Below are 12500 nucleotides of genomic sequence, written 5' to 3'. Positions count from 1 at the left end.
AGCCCCCCAAAACGAATCACCCCCCGAAGGACTAAGAAGCCCGACGAACGCGCGAAAACATTTAGAGAGGCCGAGCAAGCACCGGTTAGCGCGAATGCAAATAACAAACGCAACAGGCAACTTTCGAGGGACATACTTCTCGCAACAAGCTTCCACAAGGAAAGCACAGGCAACTCGTTCGCACGCCAAAGCCAACCAAATGGCAATTTAACCGAGGGACATGCATTTCGCAAGGCAACTTGTACAATTACCCGAGGGACATGGCATGCTTGCCAAGGCCGTGGCTTGGCATGCTTGCCAAGGCCGTGGCATGACATGCTGCTGGCCAAGGCCGGGGCATGCCATGCTGCTGGGCAAGGCCGTGGCAAGGCATGCTGATGGCCGAGGCCGTGGCAAGGCATGCTAATGGCCGAGGCCGTGGCGTGGCATGCCATGCTGCTGGACGAGGCCGTGGCAAGGCATGCTGCTGGCCAAGGCGTTGGCATGGCATGCTGGGCTGCCTTGGCATGCTGCTGGCTTTGCCTGGGCTGCCTTGGCCGTGGCATGGCATGCTGCTGGCCTTGGCCTTGGCATGGCATGCTGCTGGCTGTGGCTGGGCTGCCTTGGCCGTGGCATGGCATGCTGCTGGCCTTGGCCTTGGCATGGCATGATGCTAGCTTTGGCTGGGCTGCCTTGGCCGTGGCATGCCATGCTGCTGGCCTTGGCCTTGGCATGGCATGCTGCTGGCTGTGGCTGGGCTGCCTTGGCCGTGGCATGGCATGCTGCTGGCCTTGGCCTTGGCATGGCATGCTGCTGGCTATGGCTGGCCTGCCTTGGCCGTGGCATGGCATGCTGCTGGCCTTGGCCTTGGCATGGCATGCTGCTGGCTTTGGCTGGGCTGCCTTGGCCTTGGCATGGCATGCTGCTGGCCTTGGCCTGGCATGGCATGCTGCTGGCTTTGGCTGGCCTGCCTTGGCCGTGGCATGGAATGCTGCTGGCCTTGGCCTTGGCATGGCATGCTGCTGGCTTTGGCTGGGCTGCCGTGGCCTTGGCATGGCATGCTGCTGGCCTTGCCTTGGCATGGCATGCTGCTGGCTTTGGCTGGCCTGCCCTGGCCGTGGCATGGCATGCTGCTGGCCTTGGCCTTGGCATGGCATGCTGCTGGCTTTGGCTGGCCTGCCTTGGCCGTGGCATGGCATGCTGCTGGCCTTGGCCTTGGCATGGCATGCTGCTGGCTTTGGCTGGGCTGCCTTGGCTTTGGCATGGCATGCTGCTGGCCTTGGCTTGGCATGGCATGCTGCTGGCTTTGGCTGGCCTGCCTTGGCCGTGGCATGGCATGCTGCTGGCCTTGGCCTTGGCATGGCATGCTCCTGGCTTTGGCTGGCCTGCCTTGGCCGTGGCATGGCATGCTGCTGGCCTTGGCCTTGGCATGGCATGCTGCTGGCTTTGGCTGGGCTACCTTGGCCTTGGCATGGCATGCTGCTGGCCTTGGCTTGGCATGGCATGCTGCTGGCTTTGGCTGGCCTGCCTTGGCCGTGGCATGGCATGCTGCTGGCCTTGGCCTTGGCATGGCATGCTGCTGGCTTTGGCTGGCCTGCCTTGGCCGTGGCATGGCATGCTGCTGGCCTTGGCCTTGGCATGGCATGCTGCTGGCTTTGGCTGGGCTGCCTTGGCCGTGGCATGGCATGCTGCTGGCCTTGGCCTTGGCATGGCATGCTGCTGGCTTTGGCTGGGCTGCCTTGGCCTTGGCATGGCATGCTGCTGGCCTTGGCTTGGCATGGCATGCTGCTGGCTTTGGCTGGCCTGCCTTGGCCGTGGCATGCCATGCTGCCGGCCTTGGCCTTGGCATGGCATGCTGCTGGCTTTGGCTGGGCTGCCTTGGCCGTGGCCTGGCATGCTGCTGGCCTTGGCCTTGGCATGGCATGCTGCTGGCTCTGGCTGGGCTGCCTTGGCCTTGGCATGGCATGCTGCTGGCCTTGGCTTGGCATGGCATGCTGCTGGCTTTGGCTGGGCTGCCTTGGCCGTGGCATGGCATGCTGCTGGCCTTGGCCTTGGCATGGCATGCTGCTGGCTTTGGCTGGGCTGCCTTGGCCTTGGCATGGCATGCGGCTGGCCTTGGCTTGGCATGGCATGCTGCTGGCTTTGGCTGGCCTGCCTTGGCCGTGGCATGGCATGCTGCTGGCCTTGGCCTTGGCATGGCATGCTGCTGGCTTTGGCTGGCCTGCCTTGGCCGTGGCATGGCATGCTGCTGGCCTTGGCCTTGGCCTTGGCATGGCATGCTGCTGGCTTTGGCTGGGCTGCCTTGGCCGTGGCATGGCATGCTGCTGGCTTTGGCCTTGGCATGCCATGCTGCTGGCTTTGGCCGGGCTGCCTTGGCCTTGGCATGGCATGCTGCTGGCCTTGGCTTGGCATGGCATGCTGCTGGCTTTGGCTGGGCTGCCTTGGCCGTGGCATGGCATGCTGCTGGCCTTGGCCTTGGCATGGCATGCTGCTGGCTTTGGCTGGGCTGCCTTGGCCGTGGCATGGCATGCTGCTGGCCTTGGCCTTGGCATGGCATGCTGCTGGCCTTGGCTTGGCATGGCATGCTGCTGGCTTTGGCTGGCCTGCCTTGGCCGTGGCATGGCATGCTGCTGGCCTTGGCCTTGGCATGGCATGCTGCTGGCTTTGGCTGGGCTGCCTTGGCCGTGGCATGCCATGCTGCTGGCCTTGGCCTTGGCATGGCATGCTGCTGGCTGTGGCTGGGCTGCCTTGGCCGTGGCATGGCATGCTGCTGGCCTTGGCCTTGGCATGGCATGCTGCTGGCTCTGGCTGGCCTGCCTTGGCCGTGGCATGGCATGCTGCTGGCCTTGGCCTTGGCATGGCATGCTGCTGGCTTTGGCTCGCCTGCCTTGGCCGTGGCATGGCATGCTGCTGGCCTTGGCCTTGGCATGGCATGCTGCTGGCTTTGGCTGGGCTGCCTTGGCCGTGGCATGGCATGCTGCTGGCTTTGGCTGGCCTGCCCTGGCCGTGGCATGGCATGCTGCTGGCTTTGGCTTGGCTGCCTTGGCCGTGGCATGGCATGCTGCTGGCCTTGGCCTTGGCATGGCATGCTGCTGGCTTTGGCTGGGCTGCCTTGGCCTTGGCATGGCATGCTGCTGGCCTTGGCTTGGCATGGCATGCTGCTGGCTTTGGCTGGCCTGCCTTGGCCGTGGCATGGCATGCTGCTGGCCTTGGCCTTGGCATGGCATGCTGCTGGCTTTGGCTGGCCTGCCTTGGCCGTGGCATGGCATGCTGCTGGCCTTGGCCTTGGCATGGCATGCTGCTGGCTTTGGCTGGGCTGCCTTGGCCTTGGCATGGCATGCTGCTGGCCTTGGCTTGGCATGGCATGCTGCTGGCTTTGGCTGGCCTGCCTTGGCCGTGGCATGGCATGCTGCTGGCCTTGGCCTTGGCATGGCATGCTGCTGGCTTTGGCTGGCCTGCCTTGGCCGTGGCATGGCATGCTGCTGGCCTTGGCCTTGGCATGGCATGCTGCTGGCTTTGGCTGGGCTGCCATGGCCGTGGCATGGCATGCTGCTGGCCTTGGCCTTGGCATGGCATGCTGCTGGCTTTGGCTGGGCTGCCTTGGCCTTGGCATGGCATGCTGCTGGCCTTGGCTTGGCATGGCATGCTGCTGGCTTTGGCTGGCCTGCCTTGGCCGAGGCATGGCATGCTGCTGGCCTTGGCCATGGCATGGCATGCTGCTGGCCTTGGCCATGGCATGGCATGCTGCTGGCCTTGGCCATGGCATGGCATGCTGCTGGCTTTGGCTGGCCTGCCTTGGCCGTGGCATGGCATGCTGCTGGCCTTGGCCTTGGCATGGCATGCTGCTGGCTTTGGCTGGGCTGCCTTGGCCTTGGCATGGCATGCTGCTGGCCTTGGCTTGGCATGGCATGCTGCTGGCCTTGGCTTGGCATGGCATGCTGCTGGCTTTGGCTGGCCTGCCTTGGCCGTGGCATGGCATGCTGCTGGCCTTGGCCTTGGCATGGCATGCTGCTGGCTTTGGCTGGCCTGCCTTGGCCGTGGCATGGCATGCTGCTGGCCTTGGCCTTGGCATGGCATGCTGCTGGCTTTGGCTGGGCTGCCATGGCCGTGGCATGGCATGCTGCTGGCCTTGGCCTTGGCATGGCATGCTGCTGGCTTTGGCTGGGCTGCCTTGGCCTTGGCATGGCATGCTGCTGGCCTTGGTTTGGCATGGCATGCTGCTGGCTTTGGCTGGCCTGCCTTGGCCGAGGCATGGCATGCTGCTGGCCTTGGCCATGGCATGGCATGCTGCTGGCTTTGGCTGGCCTGCCTTGGCCGTGGCATGGCATGCTGCTGGCCTTGGCTTGGCATGGCATGCTGCTGGCTTTGGCTGGGATGCCTTGGCCGTGGCATGGCATGCTGCTGGCCTTGGCTTGGCATGGCATGCTGCTGGCTTTGGCTGGCCTGCCTTGGCCGTGGCATGGCATGCTGCTGGCCTTGGCTTGGCATGGCATGCTGCTGGCCTTGGCTTGGCATGGCATGCTGCTGGCTTTGGCTGGCCTGCCTTGGCCGTGGCATGGCATGCTGCTGGCCTTGGCCTTGGCATGGCATGCTGCTGGCTTTGGCTGGGCTGCCTTGGCCGTGGCATGCCATGCTGCTGGCCTTGGCCTTGGGGCTGGGCTGCCTCGGCTGCGGTTGTTATCAATAGACGTGCGTTGCGTGCGAAGGCGTGCAAAGGCGTGCGCGACCATGCGCGCAACACGCGCACCGTGGTCAAAAAGACCACGCGCGCGGTATTCGCACAGGCCACGCTGCCCACGCCGCGGGCATGCCAGGCCAGGCTGCCCTGGCCGGCTGCATGCCAGGCCGCCCAGGCCGTGCGCATGCCAGGCCGTGCTGCCCAGGCCGGCTGCATGCCAGGCCGCCCAGGCCGTGCGCATGCCATGCCGTGCTGCCCACGCTGCGGGCATGCCAGGCCGGCTGCATGCCAGGCCGCCCAGGCCGTGCGCATGCCATGCCGTGCTGCCCAGGCCGGCTGCATGCCAGGCCGCCCAGGCCGTGGGCATGCCATGCCGTGCTGCCCACGCCGCGGGCATGCCAGCTCGGCTGCATGCCAGGCCGCCCAGGCCGTGCGCATGCCATGCCGTGCTGCCCACGCCGCGCGCATGCTAGGCCGCCCACGCCCGCGCGCATGCCACGCCATGCTGCTCTAGGCCGCGCCCAAGGCCGCGGTCCAGGCCGCCCAAGGCCGCGCCCAGGCCGCGCAAGGCCGCGCCCAGGCCGCCCAAGGCCGCGCCCAGGCCGCGCCCGAGCCGCCCAAGGCCGCGGCCGAGCCGCCCCAGGCCGCAGCCCAGGCCGCGGTCGAGCCGCAGTGCATGTAACCCAAGGCCGCAGCCCAGGCCGCGCCCAACATGGGGCGTACCTGCCACTGCCTTGCCTGGGCAAGGGAGGTGCCCCCCCCTTATAATAGCCTGTTAAGCCCTTTTCAATCTGGCAGGAGGAAACATCAAGCATGTTCGAGGAGTCATAATGGGGTTTTTTTAAAAAGTAATGGTTTTTTGCCAAAACTTTCAACATGAAAGTTGTAGGAAATAATTTAATACACCATAAAAAAAATTAAAAAAAAATATTTTTTTACCGAAAATATTTTATTTTAATTTATTTCGATTTTAATACTTTAAAAATAATAAAAATTAATAAAAATGGTCAAAAAATTATGGAAAAATTCCAATAATTAAAGGATGATTCACTAGTAATTATAGAAATTATTAAATTATTTTTTCATTTATTTTATTTTATTTTGATTTTTTTTGCCAAATAAGGGCTTTAAAAATTCGAAAACCTCAAGGAAAATTGCAAAAAAATAGGGAATGACATTTAAAATTGATTGTAGTGCATTTTTAATTGTGTTGCACGGTTTGGATAAGATTATAAAAGAATCATGTTCAAAAAGTTCGATCAAGGCGGTGGCATGCCATGGCCTTGGCCTTGGCCTTTGCCCGCGGCCTTGGCCTTGGCCTTGGCCTTGGCCATGCCTTGCACAGGGACTTGGCCTTGCCCACTGCCTTGGCCATGGCATGGCATGCTCGCCGAGGCCGTGGCATGCCTTGCTGCTAGCCAAGGCCGTGGCGTGGCATGCTCGCCCAGCCCGTGGCGTGCCATGCTCGCCCAGCCCGTGGCACGCCATGTTGGCCCAAGGCATTGGCATGGCATGCCGGCCAAGGCATGCTGGCCAACGCTGCACAAGGCGGTGCCATGGCATGGCATGCTGACCAAGACCGTGCCATGGCATGTTGGGCGACGCCGTAGCAAGGCAAGCGGGCCGAGGCCGTGGCATGGCATGTTGGGCGACGCCGTAGCAAGGCATGCGGTCCGAGGCCGTGGCAAGACATGCGGGCCGTGGCAGGGCATGGCATGCGGGCCGAGGCCGTGGCAGGACATGTTGGCCAAGGCTAAGGCATGGCACGCCGGGCAACGCGGTGGCATGGCATGCTGGGCAACGCGGTGGCAAGGCATGCGGGCCGGGGCCGTGGCATGGCATGTTGGGCAACGTCGTAGCAAGGCATGCGGGCCGAGGCCGTGGCATGTCATGCGGGCCGAGGCCGTGGCATGGCATGCGGGCCGAGGCCGTGGCATGGCAAGTTGGGCGACGTCGTGGCAAGGCATGCGGGCCGAGGCTGTGGCATGTCATGCGGGCCGAGGCCGTGGCATGGCATGCGGGCCGAGGCCGTGGCATGGCATGTTGGGCGACGCCGTGGCAAGGCACGCGGGCCGAGGCCGTGGCATGTCATGCGGGCCGAGGCCGTGTCATGGCATGTTTGGCAACGCCGTGGGAAGACATGCGGGCCGTGGCATGGCATGGCATGCGGGCCCAGGCCGTGGCTCGACATGTTGGCCAAGGCTAAGGCATGGCACGCCGGGCAACGCGGTGGCAGGGCATGCTGGGCAACGCGGTGGCAAGGCATGCGGGCCGAGGCCGTGGCATGGCATGTTGGGCAACGCCGTAGCAAGGCATGCGGGCCGTGGCCGTGGCATGGCATGTTGGGCGACGCCGTGGCATGGCATGCGGGCCGAGGCCGTGGCATGGCATGTTTGGCAACGCCGTGGCAAGACATGCGGGCCGTGGCATGGCATGGCATGCGGGCCGAGGCCGTGGCATGGCATGTTGGGCAACGCCGTGGCAAGGCATGCAGGCCGAGGCCGTGGCATGTCATGCGGGCCGAGGCCGTCGCACGACATGTTGGCCAAGGCTAAGGCATGGCACGCCGGGCAACGCGGTGGCACGGCATGCTGGGCAACGCGGTGGCAAGGCATGCGGGCCGGGGTCGTGGCATGGCATGTTGGGCAACGTCGTAGCAAGGCATGCGGGCCGAGGCCGTGGCATGGCATGTTGGGCGACGCCGTAGCAAGGCATGCGGGCCGAGGCCGTGGCATGGCATGTTGGGCGACGCCGTAGCAAGGCATGCGGTCCGAGGCCGTGGCATGGCATGGCATGCGGGCCGGGGCCGTGGCACGACATGTTGGCCAAGGCTAAGGCATGGCACGCCGGGCAACGCGGTGGCATGGCTTGCTGGGCAACGCGGTGGCAAGGCATGCAGGCCGGGGCCGTGGCATGGCATGTTGGGCAACGTCGTAGCAAGGCATGCGGGCCGAGGCCGTGGCATGGCATGTTGGGCGACGCCGTAGCAAGGCATGCGGTCCGAGGCCGTGGCATGTCATGCGGGCCGAGGCCGTGGCATGGCATGCGGGCCGAGGCCGTGGCATGGCATGTTGGGCGAGGCCGTAACAAGGCATGCGGGCCGAGGCCGTGGCATGGCATGTTGGGCCACGTCATAGCAAGGCATGCGGGCCGGGGCCGTGGCATGGCATGTTGGGCGACGCCGTGGCAAGGCATGCGGGCCGAGGCCGCGGCATGGCATGCGGGCCGAGGCCGTGGCATGGCGTGCGGGCCGATGCCGTGGCAAGGCATGCGGTCCGAGCCCGTGGCATGTCATGCGGGCCGAGGCCGTGGCATGGCACGCGGGCCGAGGCCGTGGCATGGCATGTTGGGCGAGGCCGTGGCATGGCATGTTGGGCGACGCCGTGGCAAGGCATGCGGGCCGAGGCCGTGGCATGTCATGCGAGCCGAGGCCGTGGCATGGCATGCGGGCCGAGGCCGTGGCAAGGCATGCGGTCCGAGGCCGTGGCATGTCATGCGGGCCGAGGCCGTGGCATGGCATGCGGGCCTAGGCCGTGGCATGGCATGTTGGGCGAGGCCGTGGCATGGCATGTTGGGCGACGCCGTGGCAAGGCATGCGGGCCGAGGCCGTGGCATGTCATGCGAGCCGAGGCCGTGGCATGGCATGCGGGGCGAGGCCGTGGCATGGCATGTTGGGCGAGGCCGTGGCATGGCATGTTGGGCGACGCCGTGGCAAGGCATGCGGGCCGAGGCCGTGGCAGGTCACGCGGGCTGAGGCCGTGGCAGGTCACGCGGGCCGAGGCCGTGGCATGTCACGCGGGCCGAGGCCGTGGCATGTCACGCGGGCCGAGGCCGTGGCATGGAATGTTTGGCAACGCCGTGGCAAGACATGCGGGCCGTGGCATGGCATGGCATGCGGGCCGAGGCCGTGGCACGACATGTTGGCCAAGGCTAAGGCATGGCACGCCGGGCAACGCGGTGGCATGGCATGCTGGGCAACGCGGTGGCAAGGCATGCGGGCCGGGGCCGTGGCATGGCATGTTGGGCAACGTCGTAGCAAGGCATGCGGGCCGAGGCCGTGGCATGGCATGTTGGGCGACGCCGTAGCAAGGCATGCGGGCCGAGGCCGTGGCATGGCATGCGGGCCGAGGCCGTGGCATGGCATGTTGGGCGACGCCGTGGCATGGCATGTTGGGCGACGCCGTGGCAAGGCATGCGGGCCGAGGCCGTGGCACGTCATGCGGGCCGAGGCCGTGGCATGGCATGCGGGCCGAGGCCGTGGCAAGGCAGGCGGGCCGAGGCCGTGGCATGTCACGCGGGCCGAGGCCGTGGCATGTCACGCGGGCCGAGGCCGTGGCATGGCATGCGGGCCGTGGCATGGCATGGCATGCGGGCCGAGGCCGTGGCACGACATGTTGGCCAAGGCTAAGGCATGGCACGCCGGGCAAAGCGGTGGCATGGCATGCTGGGCAACGCGGTGGCAAGGCATGCGGGCCGGGGCCGTGGCATGGCATGTTGGGCAACGTCGTAGCAAGGCATGCGGTCCGAGGCCGTGGCATGTCATGCGGGCCGAGGCCGTGGCGTGGCATGCGGGCCGAGGCCGTGGCATGGCATGTTGGGCGAGGCCGTAACAAGGCATGCGGGCCGAGGCCGTGGCATGGCATGTTGGGCCACGTCATAGCAAGGCATGCGGGCCGGGGCCGTGGCATGGCATGTTGGGCGACGCCGTGGCAAGGCATGCGGGCCGAGGCCGCGGCATGGCATGCGGGCCGAGGCCGTGGCATGGCGTGCGGGCCGATGCCGTGGCAAGGCATGCGGTCCGAGCCCGTGGCATGTCATGCGGGCCGAGGCCGTGGCATGGCACGCGGGCCGAGGCCGTGGCATGGCATGTTGGGCGAGGCCGTGGCATGGCATGTTGGGCGACGCCGTGGCAAGGCATGCGGGCCGAGGCCGTGGCATGTCATGCGAGCCGAGGCCGTGGCATGGCATGCGGGCCGAGGCCGTGGCAAGGCATGCGGTCCGAGGCCGTGGCATGTCATGCGGGCCGAGGCCGTGGCATGGCATGCGGGCCTAGGCCGTGGCATGGCATGTTGGGCGAGGCCGTGGCATGGCATGTTGGGCGACGCCGTGGCAAGGCATGCGGGCCGAGGCCGTGGCATGTCATGCGAGCCGAGGCCGTGGCATGGCATGCGGGGCGAGGCCGTGGCATGGCATGTTGGGCGAGGCCGTGGCATGGCATGTTGGGCGACGCCGTGGCAAGGCATGCGGGCCGAGGCCGTGGCATGTCACGCGGGCCGAGGCCGTGGCAGGTCACGCGGGCCGAGGCCGTGGCAGGTCACGCGGGCCGAGGCCGTGGCATGTCACGCGGGCCGAGGCCGTGGCATGTCACGCGGGCCGAGGCCGTGGCATGGAATGTTTGGCAACGCCGTGGCAAGACATGCGGGCCGTGGCATGGCATGGCATGCGGGCCGAGGCCGTGGCACGACATGTTGGCCAAGGCTAAGGCATGGCACGCCGGGCAACGCGGTGGCATGGCATGCTGGGCAACGCGGTGGCAAGGCATGCGGGCCGGGGCCGTGGCATGGCATGTTGGGCAACGTCGTAGCAAGGCATGCGGGCCGAGGCCGTGGCATGGCTTGTTGGGCGACGCCGTAACAAGGCATGCGGACCGAGGCCGTGGCATGGCATGTTGGGCCACGTCATAGCAAGGCATGCGGGCCGGGGCCGTGGCATGGCATGTTGGGCAACGTCGTAGCAAGGCATGCGGGCCGAGGCCGCGGCATGCCATGCGGGCCGAGGCCGTGGCATGGCATGTTGGGCGACGCCGTCGCAAGGCAAGCGGGCCGAGGCCGTGGCATGGCATGGCATGCGGGCCGAGGCCGTGGCACGACATGTTGGCCAAGGCTAAGGCATGGCACGCCGGGCAACGCGGTGGCATGGCATGCTGGGCAACGCGGTGGCAAGGCATGCGGGCCGGGGCCGTGGCATGGCATGTTGGGCAACGTCGTAGCAACGCATGCGGGCCGAGGCCGTGGCATGGCGTGGTGGGCGACGTCGTAGCAAGGCATGCGGTCCGAGGCCGTGGCAGGACATGCGGGCCGTGGCATGGCATGGCATGCGGGCCGAGGCCGTGGCACGACATGTTGGCCAAGGCTAAGGCATGGCACGCCGGGCAACGCGGTGGCATGGCATGCTGGGCAACGCGGCGGCAAGGCATGCGGGCCGAGGCCGTGGCATGGCATGTTGGGCAACGTCGTAGCAAGGCATGCGGGCCGAGGCCGTGGCATGGCATGCGGGCCGAGGCCGTGGCATGGCATGTTGGGCGACGCCGTAGCAAGGCATGCGGTCCGAGGCCGTGGCATGTCATGGGGGCCGAGGCCGTGGCATGGCATGTTGGGCGACGCCGTAGCAAGGCATGCGGGCCGAGGCCGTGGCATGTCATGCGAGCCGAGGCCGTGGCATGGCATGCGGGCCGAGGCCGTGGCATGGCAAGTTGGGCGACGTCGTGGCAAGGCATGCGGGCCGAGGCCGTGGCATGGCACGCGGGCCGAGGCCGTGGCATGTCATGGGGGCCGTGGCATGTCATGGGGGCCGAGGCCGTGGCATGGCATGTTGGGCGACGCCGTAGCAAGGCATGCGGGCCGAGGCCGTGGCATGTCATGCGAGCCGACGCCGTGGCATGGCATGCGGGCCGAGGCCGTGGCATGTCACGCGGGCCGATGCCGTGGCATGGCATGCGGGCCGAGGCCGTGGCATGGCATGCGGGCCGAGGCCGTGGCGTGGCATGTTTGGCGACGCCGTAGCAAGGCATGCGGGCCGACGCCGTGGCATGTCATGCGGGCCGAGGCCGTGGCATGGCATGTTTGGCAACGCCGTGGCAAGACATGCGGGCCGTGGCATGGCATGGCATGCGGGCCGAGGCCGTGGCACGACATGTTGGCCAAGGCTAAGGCATGGCACGCCGGGCAACGCGGTGGCATGGCATGCTGGGCAACGCGGTGGCAAGGCATGCGGGCCGGGGCCGTGGCATGGCATGTTGGGCAACGTCGTAGCAAGGCATGCGGGCCGAGGCCGTGGCATGGCATGCGGGCCGAGGCCGTGGCATGGCATGTTGGGCGACGCCGTAGCAAGGCATGCGTTCCGAGGCCGTGGCATGTCATGCGGGCCGAGGCCGTGGCATGGCATGTTGGGCGACGCCGTAGCAAGGCATGCGGGCCGAGGCCGTGGCATGTCATGCGAGCCGAGGCCGTGGCATGGCATGCGGGCCGAGGCCGTGGCATGGCGAGTTGGGCGACGTCGTGGCAAGGCATGCGGGCCGAGGCTGTGGCATGTCATGCGCGCCGAGGCCGTGGCATGGCATGCGGGCCGAGGCCGTGGCGTGGCATGTTGGGCGACGCCGTAGCAAGGCATGCGGGCCGAGGCCGTGGCAGGTCATGCGGGCCGAGGCCGTGGCATGGCATGTTGGGCGACGCCGTCGCAAGGCATGCGGGCCGAGGCCGTGGCATGGCATGTTTGGCAACGCCGTGGCAAGACATGCGGGCCGTGGCATGGCATGGCATGCGGGCCGAGGCCGTGGCATGGCATGTTGGGCAACGTCGTGGCAAGGCATGCGGGCCGAGGCCGTGGCATGTCATGCGGGCCGAGGCCGTGGCATGGCATGCGGGCCGAGGCCGTGGCATGGCATGTTGGGCGACGCCGTAGCAAGGCATGCGGGCCGAGGCCGTGGCTCGACATGTTGGCCAAGGCGAAGGCATGGCACGCCGGGCAACGCGGTGGCATGGCATGCTGGGCAACGCGGTGGTAAGGCATGCGGGCCGAGGCCGTGGCATGGCATGTTGGGCAACGCCGTAGCAAGGCATGCGGG

Source organism: Camellia sinensis, unplaced genomic scaffold, assembly GCF_055761805.1.
Source record: "Camellia sinensis isolate YWXY unplaced genomic scaffold, ASM5576180v1 Unanchor6, whole genome shotgun sequence".
In the NCBI taxonomy this organism is placed as follows: Eukaryota; Viridiplantae; Streptophyta; class Magnoliopsida; order Ericales; family Theaceae; genus Camellia; species Camellia sinensis.
This window is presented reverse-complemented; position numbering follows the sequence as displayed.